Below are 19,418 nucleotides of genomic sequence, written 5' to 3'. Positions count from 1 at the left end.
CAACATTTTATTCTTATTTATGATAACTACTTATTGATTTCTTAGTAAGTCCTCTTTAAATGCTGATTGGAATTTGTATTTTAGATTTTATTTCAACTTTTATATATATATATATGAGTTAACATCAAAAATACGGATGGGAGGTTTAACTCTATGTATAAATTTGGATTTTTTTTTCATACTTATTTAAAATTCATAAAATTCATAAGCAGTTTTAAAAATTAAAATAATAATAATTTAGATATAATTTTTAATAATATATAAACGAATATATATGATTTAGATTAACTATTTTATGTTTTAGTATTTTTTTTATTAAAATTTGATAATAGTCTTTTATGATTTTTTTTGTTATTTAAAATAATTTTTGAATTTATAAATAAATTCAATATTTAAAAAAAATTATTTTCATAACTTAAGAAATCACTACTACATTTTTAAACAAAATTACTTAAAAAAATATGTCAAAAAAACCTCAAACATAAAGATTTAAACTACAATAATATGTAATATGAAACTTATAAAAACAAATTGTTATGATATTATAATTATCTTTTAGTATAGATTTATTTAAATTATAACTTTAGCTCCAGTACTTTTAGTTTAAATTATAAATATTTTCTTTATATTTATTGATTTTTTTAATTGAATTTTTTTCCATAATTGTATGTTTGTAGGTTGATGTTGTTATGTTTTCTAACTAAGTGAAAGTTGTATTAATTTATTTGAGAACAAATAATTTTATTGAAAAAAAAAATTATAGAGGCAAATATAGATATAAGTAGGTATTTAGGTCTACTCTTAAATGCCTTATATAATTGGCCATACATACGTTTTTATAAATTCTCTTTTTTATAAATTCTCTTTCAAAGACTACATTTAGATAGGAATGGTATCTTGATTTGAAAGAAAAAAAATGTACATAAACTTAGTTCCAAATACATATAAATTGTATTTTATGGAAAGAGCCAAAAGTTGATACGTATACCCAAATTATCTTTTTTTCGAGGAAAGAAATCAACCTCCCTCTCAGCCCAAAGGGCTAGAGTGAGGTTGTTGGTACCAGGCCAACCCACAAGTATACTCACTTAAGAGTTCACGAGGCTCAACTCCAATTACAACAAGATTTGACAAGGCATTATAACACATCGTGTCAATGGGTAGGATTTGAACCTAAGTGGGGAAGATAACAACCATTTTGCCCAACCACTTGAGATAACCCCAATTGATATATACCCAAATTATCTAGCAACAAATAAGTTTAAAATAGTCATACAACCAGATAATTACTCTAAGAACTATGAAACCGCGAAGAAGTTAAAACTAGGATTCATGAAAATGAGAATAATTTTTTCCTTGATTGGATTCAAAGACCTCTTATGTTCCTTCTTTTATTTCCAATCATTTCTTTGACAACTCGTTAGCTTCACTATTTTCGTCTCTATAGACATAAACAAATGATACATGAGAGAAAGTTGATTAGAAATTCTTAATGCCATGAAATAATGGTTAAATTCAGAAGTTCCTTAGCATACAATGTCCTTTCATCCTCTGAATATATAGAAGGGAATCTCCAAAAATTTGAAGTTGAGTGATCTTCATTTCAAGAGCTAGAATGAAAACTAGCTTGAGTGTTGATATGTGTAGCTTAGGCAGGTACTTTTGCACAATCCTAAGTGTATAGGCATGTAGAAGTGACCTAATACACCCTTAACCTTAGCAATTACATTAGTGATTAAAGAAATTTCTTTTATAAGACAAAAATGACTTAATCTAATGAAATGCGAAGGTTTTTTTATGTTAGTGAATTACATGAATCTCAAATGTCGATCTCAAGTGAGGTGAAATATAATCTCAACTGTTAATCACTTTGGAGATTAGGGTTGTGGATTCAATAATAACTCAAGATTACAAAGAAAGGCTAGGCCAAAGGAGAAGACATAGTGTTGAGTGAGCACAAGACACTAAGATAAGGATATCTCATTGGTTGGTGGAAAAGGACTTCCATTCAAATGTGCCAGGTTTGAGGAAAGTGCAAGGAGCAGTAAGGGAACACAAGATCAGCGAGGACAATTCCAGAATAGATGCATGGCTTGATCAACTAGATAAAATCTTAGTTCATTGTATAATTAGTTTCCTCAAAGGGACATATTTTTAGTAAGGGATATCGAGCAATTTCCAAGCTATTACTGAAGAACTATTTGATTGGGAAAAAAATTGTTTATGTTTATGTGATTGAGATTGGTTATTTATTTTTCTTTTGCTGAATGCTTATGTTGAAAATATGGCAATGCTTTTTATCCATTAGATGTAATTTTCAAGGAAATAATAAACTAGGTGCTAGGATTGGGAAATTCAACATTGAGAGACATCAAGTCACTATAAGTATTTATGGAAAGACCAATCCTAACTTTGAAATAAGTAGTATGGGAAGAGGAAAGAAAAATAATTCCTCCAACCCCTCCTCGATGGGGATCTCCCTAAGTAGGTTCATCAAATAAATACCATGGAAACACTTTGTTTATGTCGTGTGGAAACTCAAGAATGGAAAGGGTTTGCATAAAATTAAACAAAATCACTAATTATATTAATAATTTGAGTGGTACACATGAGGGTTAGGGTGTCCTTTCCTTCAAATTGCTTAGCATTTATGTCTAGCCAAATCCCCTAGTACAAGGTGAGGGGGAGTCCTTTGAAGGCTTTTGTTTCATTATTCTGCACCCATTTCTGTAAGGATTCTTCTATGATGTCCTCTGTCAAAGAGTAACATAGTTTAGTTAAGGTTTCTATTTCTTTCCAAACCTATTTTGAAAAGGGGAAAGAAGTAGATAGATATAAATTTTGTTCAAGATCTGCTTCATAGATACAACACTTTCCAGGGCCTTTGATTTTTAATTTTTGTAAAATTTCCTAGGTGAGAATCCCATTATTATGGAGAAGCCACATAAAAATTTAAGCTTTCACAGGGCACTTGGAGTTCCAAAAAAATTTCCACCACTAAAGAGGTCGTTGGTTGTTTAATTCCATATCCAGTGCCTGGTATCCAATCTTCATCGTAGAGGGGTTTAGAGACTAGAGGATTACATTCTCATCATCATTTAGGATTATTGTAGATATTGAGACAATTAATATAGCATTTCCAAGTCTTAGAATAGCCTTCACTAATTTCTATAACTCTACAAAGGATTCAATGTTGGTGTTGCTTATTTGTGGCTTTGCATATGAGTGGTGTCATAAAGGGTGAAAATAATTTTGACTCTAAGATCTTGAATAAACAAAATTAGAAATTTGAGAGAGTACCTAATTTTGATAGAGGGATCAATCCTAAGCAAAACCCCATGTCCTTTTCCAACATTCAACATTAGCCAATTCCCTATTAGGGGGAAAGTTGTGACGATGACTTTCTATATTTGAGGAGTTTGGGGCCTTTTTGTTTGGAGAATATATCCAATCCTATAAGGAAGAGGAGGAAATGTATTTGTCTTTAATAGTTTGGGCCTAAAGGTGTGTTCCCTATAGGAGGTACCATACATTTTTTAAAGTTGAGGATTTTGAGAAGTGGAACATATTATTTTATCTCCTAACCACCTTAAGATTTTGACATGGAAATGTTTTCCTGGGAACCAAAGCCATTCATTTATTTTCTCGAGCCTCTAACATGATGAAACAATAACAAATCTATTTATTTTGCACTAGGAATACTTTTGGTATTTGTGATAGCCACACCTATGGTTCTCCCATAAAATGCATTGTAAATATCTTTTACAAAAAAATAAAATTTAAAAAGGGGACCGAGTCAAAGGGACACAGATTCCAAAGTTGAGGAGGGGGATTGCTTGCTTAGGATGTTGAGGTTTTCTTGTGTAGAAAAATATGAATGGTTTGGACATCCATTAAAGGATGGTTGGTGTGTTTAATGAAATGGTTTTGATCAAAATTAAATGTGCTGCAAAAGAAAGTACATTGACCCATGTGCTTGAGAACCTTAATAAGGGATGAGGACAAGAAAACTTATGGAGGCCGAGACATGGCAAGGAAACAAGGACAAGGATGGAAAACCCCTATAGAATAAGGAAAAGAAACAATAAAGGAAAAACAGGATTCGATCATTTCTCTCACTGGTGGATGCATGTAGTGAAACCATTCGAGAAACATTCAACAAGGAGCATAGGAGGAGCTCACAAAAGAGAAGTGAAGAGAAGTGAAGGGGATTGGTATTCTATTTCCCTGGAGGTTGGGGTTGGGATACTAGTCTCTAGAGCCTTGTAACAACTTGGGGTCCCCTGAGGTTGTGGGTTGATGATCCGAATTGGATCCTTAAACATTCTCTAATTTTTCATGACTGTTCCAAATTATGTCAAGCTTCAAAATCTTATGGATATCGAGCTTATCAGAAATAACCTCTAAACAATGGAAATTTGTGGTCAGCACAGAACAACGAGGACCCTCGGTTAAAGCACGCAGACCATTAGCCCATGGTGACCGCGCACTAGCACAAATTGACAAACAGGAGGTCAAATCTGAAAACAGAGGCAGTTTTTGATACACGATTAGCGTTAATCGTGTATCGCAGGGCGTCCCCCTTAGTGAAGGAAAGCCCCCAAGCACTCAGTCATGAGGAAAAGCATAAAACCGTATGGAAATCACCGATTCTATCAGAAGGTGGGTCCCATGCTAAAACCAACAGGATATCAGAAGGGCTTCAAGCGATAAGTGGGTTCGACCAAGTCCTGCTCGATGCCATACACTCAGTGACATGCGTCCAGCGGATGAGAGAGAAAACCGGTCACATCGCGCAGGTAAAGGTCACGCTACTTACCCGCGAGATATGGACGGAGACCGTAGGATCTGGAGGCTCCAGATCAATGGTGGAGAAATGATCCGATGGATGACCGGATTCGATGGGGAAATAGGCCGAGTCATATAAGATTTGAGGTTCGGCATGACCAATGAGTGGGCAGAGGAATCAGTTTCGCGGGCAATCTTAGAGCAATGGAAATAATGACCGTTCAAAGAGAACTGACACTCAGTTCGTGAGAAAACAAGTGGTTGCAGCAAGATGCTCCATTTCCTAACATCAGAATGTACAGGTTGTCCGCTTTAGAGAATGCAGAAATCAAGAAGCAGGTACAGGAGCTGCTCGAGAAAGGGTTCATAAGACCTATCACATCACCATGTGGGTCTCCAATTGTCTTGGTGAGAAAGAAAGATGGCTCATGGATAACATGCATTGATTACCGAGCACTGAATAAGATAACGATCAAAAACTGTTATCCTCTTCCTCGCATAGATGATCTATTAGATCAGTTGAAAGAAGCTGTTTACTTTTCCAAGTTGGACTTGCATAGTGGCTACAATCAGGTCAGAGTTGCAGAGAAAGATGCATGGAAGACTACTTTCAAAACAAAGCAGGGATTGTATGAGTGGTTAGTTATGCCTTTTGGCTTAACTAATGCTCTTGCTACTTTCATGAGAGTAATGAATGATGTACTCAGGCCTTTTATTGATGATTTTGTCATTGTATATCTAGATGAAATTCTTATATTTAGTAAAACATGGGAAGAACATTTGAAGCATGTAAAGCAGACTCTAGATGTTTTGAAAAAAGAAAATCTTTATGTTAAGCTATCAAAATATGAATTTGGCAAAACATCTTTGAATTATTTGGGTCATATTGTAAGGGGTGGTGAATTAATGATAGATCCCTCTAAGGTTGCAGTCATTGTGAACTGGCCTAAACTCAAATCTGCTACCAAAGTTAGAAGCTTCCTAGGAGCAGCACAGTACTGGAGAAATTTTATTGCTAACTTTTCCTTGATTGCAGCTCCCTTACTTGCTTTAACAGGATTGAACAAGGTGTTTCAGTGGGGAGGCAAATAGCAGAAAGCCTTCAACACCTTAAAATAAAAGATTAGTATAACTCCAGTACTAGCACTGCCTGATCTTCAAAGACCATTTGAGATTGAAACGGACTCCAGTGACTATGCCATGGGAGCAGTGTTGATGCAGCACAGTAAACCCATATGTTATCATTCTGATACATTTAATTCTGCAGTAGTTAATTATCCCACATATAATAAAGAATTGTATGCATTAGTACAGAGTGTGAAAAAGTGGAAACATTATTTAATGGGCAAAAAGACAGTTATACATACTGATCATCAACCACTTCAATATTTACACTCACAAACTAAGTTGCAACAATCAAGACACTACAGGTGGATGGGTTTTCTACAACAGTTTCATCTTGTCATCAGATATAAAAAGGGTATACACAATAGAGTTGCAGATATGTTGTCCAGACCAATCATAAATGCATCTACTATACTTAAGCATAACTCAGTATTGCATGAAAGCTACATTGAACAATATGCTCAAGATACAGATTTTAAAGATGTATATGCAACTTTAAGTCATGGCAAACAAGTAGAAGAATTGGATTATCATGTTAAGGACCAACTCTTGTATCATTTTGGAAAGTTATACATTCCTCAAACTGAAAGAGTAAAGATAATTCGAGAAGCACACACTTCTCTAATATCATGTCACTTTGGTGTAAGTAAAACAGTTGCACAGTTGCAAAGATTTTGTTATTGGCAAAAAATGAATGAAACTGTTTCTAGATATGTAAGAGGGTGTACCATGTGTGCTAAAAGCAAGCCCAACAATAGAAAACTAGGCTTGTACACTCCACTACCAGTTCCTTCTCATCCTTGGGAAAGTGTGTCCATGGACTTGGTTGGGGGACTACCTAAATCTAGAAAAGGTCATGACTATTTATATGTTATTGTGGATAGGTTCAGCAAAATGTGTATTTTAATACCCTATAACAAATAGATTACAACTGAACAAACAACAAAGTTGTTCTTTCAGCATGTATGGGTTCATTTTGGATTACCCACTTCCATTGTATCTGATCGAGATTCCCGATTTGTTGGGAAAATTTGGTCGAGTCTATGGGAATTGATGGACACCAGACTAAACAAGAGCACAGCCTTTCATCCACAAATAGATGGCCAAACAGAGGTGGTCAATAGGACAATGATCCAGTTGCTCAGAGGCTATTGCAGTAAGCATCCCAAGCTTTGGGATGAACATTTATGTTATGTGCAACATGCTTACAACCGTGCTAAACATTCTTCTACACAGAGATCTCCTTTTGAGACCTGTTTTGGTTTCACACCAAAGTCTCCCTTGGATTTTGTCTTTGGTAAAGACATAGCGGTTGATGGACACAATGATGTGGACAAGGAAACCAAGTTCATTGAACAAATCCAAGAGATTCACCAGGCAGTACAGGAACAACTGGAAAAGAGCCAAGCCAAGTACAAGGCAAGGCATGACAAGCATTGGATTGAGCATAGTTTCCAAGTTGGTGATCAAGTCTGGCTATATATTAGCAAAGACAGAATGCAAGGTGAAGGTAAGAAGCTGAAGCCAATAAGGTATGGACCTTTCAAGATACTTGAGAAAATTGGTGAGAATGCTTTTCGCCTTGATTTTCTAGCTTACATGCACATTTATTCGGCAGTTAATGCAGAAAGCTTGAGAATATTTGAATCTTCATTGATTGAATATCCCGAAGAGCAGAGTCAATTGCCTTCTATTGATGATCTGTTGCCTGAATATCTCAATGAATTGCAGGAAGATATAGTTCTGGACAAGAAGGTGAGAACTACTCACAGAGGGGATGTTGAGTACCTCAGGATTGGACTCAAAGGTTCAAAACCAAGCAGTGCAAAATGGATAGAAATTGGGCAAGTGAGGAATCTATACCCTCACCTGATTGGTGCTTAAAAACCAACTTTTGGTGGTCCAAAAGCTTTTTCAGTGGGAAGGCCGTGATCCAAATTGGATCCTAGAACACTCTCTAAGTTTTCATGAACTCTTCAAAAATTATGCCAAAGGCTACAAATCTTGTGAAGATCAAGCTTATCGGAGGTATCCTCGTAACAGTTGCAATTGGTGATCAGTACGGAGCAACGAGGACCGTCGGTCAAGCACGTAGACTGTTGGCCCATGGTAACGCGCGCTATCACAAATTAGAAAATCCAGAGATCATTTCAAGAAACGGGGGTCGTTTCTGATATGCGATTAGTGACAAGTCGCTAATCGCATATCGCAGGGGAAACCCCTCAAAGAAGGAAAGGCTGCAAGCACTTGGACCCAAAAAAATCATAAAATGCAACGGATATCGTTCTGATTCTGTTAGAAGCGGGGTCCCACAAAAACTGGCAGGATATCAGGAGGGCTTCGAGTGGTAAGCAGTTTCAACCAAGTCTCGCCTGATTCCATACAATGGTTGCCACGCGTCCGGCGGAAGAGAGAGAAATCCACTTACATCGGATGGATAAACATCATGTTACTTATCTGCCCGATATGGACGATGACCGTAGGATTTGGAGGCTCCAGATCAACGGTGGAGACGCGTTCCGATGGATGACCGAATTTGACGAGGTTAATAGGCAGAGTTGTATAGGATTTGAAGTCCGATATGGATGATGCGTTGGCAGAAGGTCGTGTTTCACGGGCATTCTTGGAGTTAACGATAAAAACGGTCGTTTCAAGTATGTCCAAGAGAACTGACACTCATCCGTTACGAAATAGGTGGCCACCTCCCTGTGAGGCGTTATATAGTGACTGATGACACAGGACAGAGGGATTCAAACGGACAGAGGTAGGGAAATGAACAGTCAAGAAGCGGATTGGATTTTAAGCCACAAACTGACAGAGAGAGCAAGGGGGCAGAAAGCTAAGAGCAGTAGGCAGTAAGCCGAAAGCAGAGAGGAGAAGCCGAGATGACCTGCAGAAGCAAAGGCAGCATTGAGCCAGAGTCAGGACAGAGACAGAGAGAGTCAGAGAGTCTGTGTGCTCCAGAGAAGGCTTGAGAGGTTCAAGCGCACTCCTCTGTAATGTCTGTCATGTATGAGTCTCAGATTGGGTTCATACTACTGTCACCAATAGAGGTCGAGAGTCTGTAAGGAGAGTCTGTGTACTCCAGAGACTTGGGGGATCCGAGTATAGTCTTGCTGATTTATATCTATGGTGTGAGACTCAAACTGAGCTCACTGTTGTAAAAACTCTTCTTGAAAACATAATAGAGAGGCCACCACTGAAGGTTGGACCAGGAGACATAGCCCAGGAGTATTGGGTGAACTCCTTATTAAACTTGTTGTTTTTATATGTTTGCCTGTTATGTTTTCTTTAACTGCTTCATTGCCTGTGTATTTCGCAATCTTATCGATCCGTTGCATAAAATAACATAGGCACATCCGTGCACATAAGTCTGTAATACCTTATTGTTTGTCTTAGATCAATTACAGATCAACCAAGAAGAAGAAGAAGTCACTTTCGGGTTCCCTATCCTGGATGTGACTCGCAACATCAACATGAATAACATTTCGATGGCATCTCTACCAATATTCTATGGTAAATCATCTGAAGATATCGATGCTTTTCTCTTTGAATTTGATATTTTATGTCGTAGTTATAATTATTATGAATATGCACATAAACTCAAATTGTTTCCTGACACATTAAAATACGCGGCTCTTAGGTGGTTCATGAGCCTAGGACATCATACCATATACACATGGGATGACACGAGGTCAACTTTTCTTAAAAAATGTCAAGATTTCTGTAAGAGTAGGGACATCAGTGATATCCTTAGGATGTAGCAAATTGACGATGGAAACCTAGAGGAGTATCTTGATAGATTCCTATACAACTTTCATAAATCCCGTGGAAGCACCCTAGACCAAAAAATCATCAGAGCTGTGTTCCTAAAAGGGCTAAGAGACGATTGCATAGAAACATTGAACTTACTTAATGGTGGGGAGATTTGCGAGAAATCCTTTGCTAAAATCATTGAACTTTGTTTCACCTACTCTAGAAGCCAAGCTAAAGTAGGTAAAAAGCTTTGTGAACTTCGAGACAATTCTCGAGACTATGTACAAAAGAAGACTGCAGCTAATGTTGTCACCAAAGTTGATCTAGGGAACCTATTAGAGAATTTCAAAATTGACATCTTGAATAAAATCAGCAACCAACTTGACACCATGAAAATCAACCAAAAGAATGAGGCTGAAAAGGTAGCCATGGTGATCTTTTGTCCCAAGTGTAGGCGTAAAAATGCATAGAGGGAATGTCCTCTAAATTCCATAGAAGTCTGTGGATCTGCACTCTAGAGCACCCAACCGAGAAATTACCATCACTTCCTAGTCTTCAGGCCATTTACAAAGGAAATACCGAAACCCTTGACCAAGCTCAAATAGCCAAAAGACCCACCTGGAAAGGTCAGATTCAGAGTTCGTTCCCAGACCCGAATTTCCAAGGATATAGCCAAACCTAGCCTTGGACCTTTCTTGCATCCTACCCCCCTTGGGTTGCTCAACAACCACAAGGTACTGCTTGGAACTAGAATTGGAGAACGAGTCCTTATGTCACCAGCTATCAACCCCAATCCCAATTCTACATGCCTTATCCAAATATGCCGAGCACTTCATATAATCCAACCATGCAAACTTATCAATAGACATATAACCCTAACATGTATCAACAACCTACATAGCTACCACCTCCTTTGCATCAATTATTACCAGCACCTACCAACACAACACCTCCTATACATCAATTATTACCTGCACCTACTAACACACCCCCCCCATAGGCACCAGCTAATATAAACCCACCATGACCTACAATGCTGCCTGCACAACCCGTACCTAACCCAAATCACAATAGGACACCTCAACCTGTGAAAAACATAGATATCCAGCCCTTTCCTACATACATGATCATGACCATTCCTATGAACGAAATCCAGTTGCAGTCAGGAAAAATAGTTAATAAAGGGAAATCGACTGTGGTTATTCAAGAAGAGGTGCCCTCCCCGTCATTCGAAAAACATTCACAAAATGAAAACCAGCAAACAATGGAAAAAGAGTTGACTGAACCACCATACCCGGAGAGACTAATAGTAAAGAAAGAAGAGGTCTCGCTTGAATATGACTTGGAAAATGAGCTTAGGAATGTCTGTATTAAAATTCCACTTTTACAAGCAATACGAGACATCCCTATATACACTAAAATTGTCAAGGATCTCTGCATCAAGAAACTGGGGAGAAAAGGGCATAAAAACCAGAATGTCAAAATTATGAGTCAAATGTCCACAATGATTTCTGATATGCTTGCCAAATACAGTTACCCCAGGAATCCCATCGTCACTATCGAAATAAATGGAGTACTTCTGCCAAATAATCTTGTAGAGTTAGAGGCTGCAATAAATGCAATGACTTATGAAACAATGACGTCACTACAGGTGCCTGGGTTGAAAACCACCCCTATCCTTTTAGAAATGGCAGATAAATCCATTGTCAAACCAATAGGATCCTTGGAAGATATAGTGGTCACTATTTCCTCCTAGAAATATCCTATAGAATTTGTAGTCATTTCTCCAAAAACCTCTAGACCTGGACACCCTATGGTCCTAGGAAGGCCATGGCTAGCAACTGTGGATGCCGTCATTGGATGTAGAAATGGGGAAATGATTATTTCAAATGGTTCTCACAATCAAACATTGTCCATCTTTCCACCTGCTCAAACAGCTACCGAAGTACCAGTATGGCTCGAAAATCCTTATGGAGACAAAGACTGCATGTTTCCATTATTAACATTAGATCAGTCTAGAGGTCTCCAGGAACATTCTGATGAGCATGTTTTGCAGCAGTTTCTAGCTGATAGTTCTTGCATCAATTATCCCATCTCGTTTAATGGTTATCAACATGTGTTTAGTGATGAGTTTCAGGAAACCTTCCATCTGACCATCTTCGCCTCACTAGCAGCCATGGAGGAAAGCCAGGAGCTAACCACAGAACCTGTGGAAATATTCGAAGGGAAAATTCTACATATTGGCACAGGATTGACTGCAGAACAAAGGCAGCAGTTGATGAGTATGGTTTGAGAACAAATTGAAGAATTGGCATGGGATTACCTGGATATGAGGGTATACATCCAGACACTTGCATCCATCATATTTACACAAATGAAGAAATGAGACCTGTTCGGCAACTGCAAAGGCGAATGAACCCAGCATTGAAGGATATCGTTAAAGAAGAGCTTCAAAAACTTTTGGCCGTAGATTTCATTTACCCCATTTCCGATAGAAAGTGGGTATCACCTCTAGTAGTAGTCCCAAAGAAGAATGGAAAATGGTGGATCTGCGTCGATTACAGAGAATTAAACAAAGCCACGCTGCGTGATTATTTTCCATTGCCTTTTATTGACCAAGTTCTCGACACACTTGCAGGTAAGAAATATTTTTCTTTTCTAGATGGCTATAGTGGGTACAATCAAATACAAATAGCCAAGGAAGACCAGGAAAATACCACCTTCACATGCCCATGGGGTACTTATGCATATAAAGTCCTTCCCTTTGGTCTTTGTAACACTCCCGCCACCTTTCAAAGAGTTGTGCTTGCTATCTTTTCTAACCCAATCCATGACTATGTGGAAGTCTATATGGATGAATTCACAGTCTATGGGGATGTCTTTCCGCAAGCCTTGGAAAATCTAGAGATGGTATTGATCCGTTGTTAAGAAGTCGATCTGGCCTTTAGTAGTGATAAATGTAGGATGATGCAAACTAAGGGGATTGTTTTAGGCCACCATGTATCATTTGAAGGAATTCAGGTCGACCTGGAAAAAATTCAGGTAATTTTGCATATCCCTATTCCGAGCTCACAAAAGCATGTAAGAAGTTTTCTCGGGCACGCAGGATATTATCGACAATTCATTAAAATTTTCACTAGAATAGCAGCACCATTATTTAAATTGTTAACTAAAGATGCTGACTTTATATGGAATGTTGACTGTCAATAGGATTTTCAGGTACCGAAGGAAAGATTGTCCACAGCTCCAATGCTAAGAGGACCAAATTGGTCCTTACCTTTTCACATTTGTATAGATTCTTCGGACACTGCAGTGGGAGTATTTTTGGGACAAAGGGAGGATAACTTTCCCTATGCCATTTATTTTGTTAGCAAAAATCTCTCTCCCGCTGAATTAAATTATACGATAACTAAAAAATAACTGTTAGAAGTTGTACATGCTATAGGAAAGTTTAGACATTATATCACTGGTTACGAGACATTTGCTCACATAGATCATTCTGCTGTTAGGTTTTTAATGAATAAACCAATTATTAATGGTAGGATAACCAGATGGTTGTTGCTTCTACAAGAATTCAATATAACTATAATTGATAGGCCTGGAAGGGATAATTTGGCAGCTGATTTCTTATCTCGTTTGAATCTTACGTAGGGAAGCATGCCAATGCCAATGCCCGACGAATTCCCAGATGAAGCTTTATTTGGCATTTATACCATTACCCCTTGGTTCATTGATGTTGACAATTATTTGGTATCAGGAAAGCTACCTCAAAACATGTCAGCTCGAGAAAGGCATAATATAGTACAATGTAGTGTTAATTACTTGTGGATTGAGGGAGATCTATTCTATACAGGGCCAGACTTGATTATAAGGCGGTGTGTGCTAGAAGACAAAATGCATGACATACTAAGTGCCAGTCATAATGAGCCTTGTGGCAACCATTTTGTTGATAAGAGGATGGCATATAAAGTCATCCGCACCGGATACTATTGGCCTACGCTCTTCAAGGATGCCAAGAAGTTTGTTTCAAGTTGTGATGCTTGCCAAAGAATGGGGAGACCAGTGGCCTCCGATGAAATGCCCCTTCAATCGCAAATTGCTATTGAACCCTTTGAGAAGTGGGCATTGGACTTCGTAGGGCCCATCTCCCCAATGTCAAATAAGAAAAAATATATTTTGGTATGCACTGATTATGTCACCAAGTGGGTGGAGGCTAAAGCATTGTACACTGCCACAGAAAAGGCGGTAGTGGAGTTTTTGTTCGAGGACATTTTTACAAGATTTGGGGTCCCTCGTGAAATTGTCACTGACCAGGGAACCCAATTTACATCAAAACTGGTCAAGGCGCTTACAAAGCAATATCAAGTGAAGCACTGCAAATCGACTCCTTACCACCCCCAAGCTAATGGGCAAGTGGAGTCCATGAACAAGGTGTTGGAATCCATCCTTACAAAGACAATTCAACTACATCATAGAGATTGGGCGGAAAAGTTACCAGAGGCACTTTGGGCTTACTGGATCACTTGGAGGAATGTGATTGGGCATACTCCCTATGAGCTAGTCTATGGTAAACAAGTACTTATTCCCATTGAGTTTCAGGTAAAAACATTTAGAACAGTTACTCAAATGGGCATGAATTTAAACGAGGCTCAAGAGAAAAGATTGATGCAACTGAACGAGCTAGATGAAATCCGACAAGATGCCTACCACCGAACTGCATTAGTATAGAAACAAAGATCCCGATGGCATGATAAATTCATTAAGAAGAAAGTCTTCTGTACTCCAGGCAACTGGGCCTTATTATACGATGGTAAGTTTAAGCATTTCAAAGTTAAATTTTCTACTAGATGGTTAGGACCATATGAGGTAATTGAAGTTTTTGATAATGGCTCAATTCGCATCTGTACTATTGATAATAATAGGACTTCTTTTGTGGTAAATGGTCATCGGTTGAAAGTTTATCATAAGCCACTTTCACATGATTAGTTTTTGCAGGAAATTCAAAAGGATCTAGGATTGGATATATATATCTATATATATATATAGATAACAGTGGGTTGTCACTTTTGTTATCTACAGGTGGTCCTCCCCACAACCCATGTAGAATAAAGGAGGAATTTTATCCCTTTACCCAGGCCTGGTGGATTACATATGGAAAAGGAACTTGTGGAGTCTTCTTTGGAAGCCTTCAGACTCTTTAAATATGAAGCTCTCGGGAAATGGTTGATCCAGGCTCGTAAATGAAATGGACCAATAGTAGTTTAGGGATTCCTTGAGTACAAAATTGTTTTCCAGGCTCAAGGAAATGATTACGGAAAGGAAACCTGTGGAGTCTACTTTGGGCAATTCAGACTCTCTAAATAAGAATGCCTCGAGCACTAACTACTTTAGGCTCATTAAAATAATAAGGTAGTAGTAGTATAGGGATCCTCTGGATTGTGAATTATTCTTTTCTGGGTCCAAAGGAATAACTACGGAAAAGAACTCCCCCTAGAGCTCTCTTTCTGGCCATTTCCAGCTCCCAAAAAAGAAATGCCCCAAGCAGTCACCATTCCAGGCCTGGTTAAAATCCATGGATTGGTAAGTAGTTTCCTTTATTGAAATAATGAGAAACCTGGTCAATGATATGGAATATGAAGATTCCGGGAGGATAGCAGACAATCTATCCTTTACTCGCTATCTAGCTTCAGTTGTTTTCTTAAGGATCCCAGAATCTGCTTTTACATGACCCCGTTCAAATAACTGTATTTTATGTCTGATCACCTCTATTTCATGCCGTGCTCGAAAGGTCCAGGTCCTATACTCTGTCTAGAAATGCAACTCATATTGTACAAGAGGGCCCGAGATTTTTCTTAAATTGGGGTCCTATAATCCCTCAACTACTGCAAAAACATACACATGAAACCATTCTGCATTACTTTGTCTATGTTAATATGTTTTCAAGAAGTAGGACCTGTCTTCATATGTAGTGGGGGAATGATCAAAACTACCGTATCACTCAGAGTTAAGAACAGACTCCTAGAAATAGTACTCTATTTTCCAAAGGCATAGCATGTTAATCTTCCAGAATCTGGGCACCCAACACACAATTGCATGAGGTATAGATCAACACGTGGATCACACACTCGACACAAATCATTCAAGTGGTTGAGGTATGCACTTGTATTTCACTTGAATTTTACTGATAGATAGTTAAAGTGTTAATCATTGAAGCATGCCTCGGAATCTATCCTACAATCATCATGACCATATATCCTACGCCTCACTTGTCCAGTCCCGATTCATGACAATTATCCTCCAGCATGTTATATCTCTACCATCACCTACGATTTATCCTTTTTATGACCGCTCACTACTCGACCATCATTCCAAGATGACTTTCGTCTTCATGACGGTAACGCGCTACCTCATAGAAAGGATGCTCACACGTTCCACTCCTAGATCGCACCCTACACTTAAGTTTCGACCCTCCTAATCAGAGAAGGTAGAATGATTACCATCATGAAGCCAATCCACTATATCTGATCCATCATCATGACAGGAATCCAATTGCAATTAAAAAGGCGGTCGATTGTAGACATGGGCAGATAATTAACCAGAGACAGGTAGTGCAGGTGATTGTAGCTAATCCATAGGTGCCATGGGAGAAAACAGACATGAACCTACCTTCGTTCAGTTCTCACGCAGCCCAGAGTATGAACGATGTAAGGTGAGTTTGGAAGAGAAAGGCTGGATGCCTTTTCTCCATAAATTCCAAGGCTATAATGATCAGGTGGCGCTCGCATTTGCTCAGAGCTTCGATGGTGAAAACGCCCAAGTTGGAAACCTCAGCTTCAGGATCACCGATGAGTCAGTGAGTAGGGCAATTGGACTACCAAATGACGGCGAGAAATTTTTCAAAGGTGGCCAATTAGAGGTACCGAATTAAACCATGTTCCTGAAACTAGCGTATAGATCCATTAGTTGGACGAAGGGAGTGCTTCGTAGCTGTATTGAGGAGCAATGGTATCCACTCCTGACAATGCTGCAATGCTTTGTGACTTGTGAAGGGAGGTTTGCTATTGTTTTTCTCTATCATATTCGGCTCATGGTCCATTTTACAGAAGGTAGGCACCTCAATATCCCTTATTTCCTAAGGTTAAGCTTGCATAAAATGGCAAAGGGAATTCAGTCCCATAGAAAAAATCCCGAAACTGCATTATATCATCACAGTTTGATCAAGATTTTATTGGTTGCTGAGCTGAAGAAACGGAAACGGTCGTGGGAAGACTTCCTCATAGAGGCATTTCCTAGACAAGAAACACAAACTAAAGGCAGAAAACGTACAGTGGGCCAATCCTTGAAAAACGAAGAAGCAATTCCCCCATCTGAATATGAGCCTACCCATTCCCCTACTCTGGTGTCTGCACCTCCTCCTACAGCCGCAGGTAGCTCGAAAGATGGCACACGAAAAACTCTGGTGGAAATCCCCATGAGCTCACCACAAAAAAGGAAAAAACCTACCCAACCTGACCTAAGTCTCATGACAGAAAGCGATGCCTCGGAGTCTCCAGCAGAACCTTCCTTCAACCCTGAAAGCACCACTCCTAAAGCTAAACGTCGGAAACCTGATTCCCCTCCAAAACTTTCCCAATTCCTATGGCTAAAACTTCAGCTCAAGGTCATCGTCGGACCCGCAGTATGGCCTTTTCCCCGCAGAACACTGTTGAAGGACCCAACATCATCCATATCCTTGTTTCGTCCTCCCACGAGACCAGTCTTCCGCAGTCTCAAATGCCCATAGCAGAGGAGCCCACTGCCGCGACTAAACTCCAAATCCTGGTGGATATTACACGGGATATGGAAGCCTTGTCCCCTACTAAACCAACAACAAGTAGGAACGCTACAAAGAGCACCCGACATCCATCATCTTCTAAGGAGCATAGAGGAAAATCATTGGGAGGGAGTATCTTGCAGCAATCAATGACCCCGACTAAAAGCCCTACACTAGATGCTGAGGAGAATTTAAAAATTAGGCTTGTGAAGCTGCGGAAAACAATTACCAAGCTTAGAGAATATGCAAACAAATACAAGGTCTTGTTTCATTTTGTAAAGGACGTAAATCAACAAGTAAGGGATTCCAATATGAAGTTGTATGTTCAAAATGATGCTTTGGTATGAAAGAACAAGCACCTTCTACGTTGGAAGGTGGTCTGCAACAAGCCTGCGAAACGGTTGAGTACCAGGGGCCTGGCGTTGCAGTTCCAAAAGTGCTTGCCACCTACTAGGCAAGGGATCGAAGTCTTAATCAAGACTGCTAGTCTTTGACAGCAGTCTCCTTCAACTGGCATTTTTCCTTTTGTGGGATGCATGAGGGCATGCATTAGGTTAAGTGTGGGAGGATGTTGATCCCCTATTTTGTCCCTATTACTATCAGTTCAATCCCCATTTTGACCTCTTTTTGGCACTATGGAACCTACTTCTTTGCTAAGTTTACTGTCCTAATCTAGTCCCAATCCCCATTCGAGGTAAAATCTTCTTTTGATTGCATTTGGCTATTTGTTGGTAGATTTAAGTGAATATAGGTAGCATATTGTTAAACTAACTCATTATTGTAATCGAGTGTAGACTTCTCAGCAAAATGTGCAGGACGATACCAAAAGAAGCAGTTGAGGAACCATGACTCTCTATTTCAGTACTCAAAGTCTACATGTGGATTGGCACTCAAACAACACAATGGGCAAGGAATCACATGCTTCTAGATGAGGAGATCGAGCCAACCATGAGAAGAACGCATCCAATCCCAAGATCTTCGCTCTCCTTCCTTTAGATACAACATACACTAAGTTGGGGTTTGGTTACGAGGTTGTTCATCAATTCGAGCCAACAGTTCAAACCAACTACATGCAATTGCCAATTTCATTAGTCGACTGAGACGATTTCTCTGCCCTGTTTTAGTGCAATAATTAGTCTCATTTGAATGATTGATCTTTTCTTGGTTCATAAGGTTTCAGTTATCCACTATGTAGTTAAATCATTTCTTAAATTTGCAACAACATATTGGTTGTGAGTAAGGATATTCATAAATCAGGATTGGTGTAATCCCAGAAAATATTTAAGTACAGTTCCTTGAATTTGCGTGATTACATAGCTGGGTGTTAAGTAGAATCAACATTAAGATTGCTTTCATTAATCAAATCCTGTAAGTAGTTGATTTGAAGATGGGACAATAAGTAAGTAAGTGATATAGTAAGACAGAGTAAATCCTCCAAATTAGTACTTAACTCCTAATTCTTGATAAGGGAACATTAAGTACAGAACGATTGTTTGATCGAAGTGCTACTGGGATAGATTACTCATTTGCTTACAAGTTGGATGGTTATAAATTGCTTCAGGAATGAATTGTTATTTACATCAAGAGTTTAATAAGTTGGGTAGTTATTAGTACAGGTTGTTTGATTATTTCAAGTAAGAATTGCCATCATCATAGGATGCTTGTTGAGGAATGATTGAATGGTTTTTCACATAGAAGGTCTGGTACCAACATTCAGAGATTTGATTGATACTGTTTGGTGTGGATAAAAGTCTGTTTTCTAGATATACATAGTTGAGTACAGATTTGAATACTGAAATTTGTAAAGGTTTTAGATTAAATTTGATTATTGGGTTTGCTCTTGACAATTAGATGATTTGATTTACAAATAGTTATTATTCTATAAATTGTTGACCTAGCCCTGAACAAAGAGAGCGCAAGGAAATTCGTGTTTAAG

Source organism: Pinus tabuliformis, chromosome 1_2, assembly GCF_031772625.1.
Source record: "Pinus tabuliformis cultivar Carrire ecotype Pingquan chromosome 1_2, CPIR1, whole genome shotgun sequence".
Taxonomy (NCBI): Eukaryota; Viridiplantae; Streptophyta; class Pinopsida; order Pinales; family Pinaceae; genus Pinus; species Pinus tabuliformis.
This window is presented reverse-complemented; position numbering follows the sequence as displayed.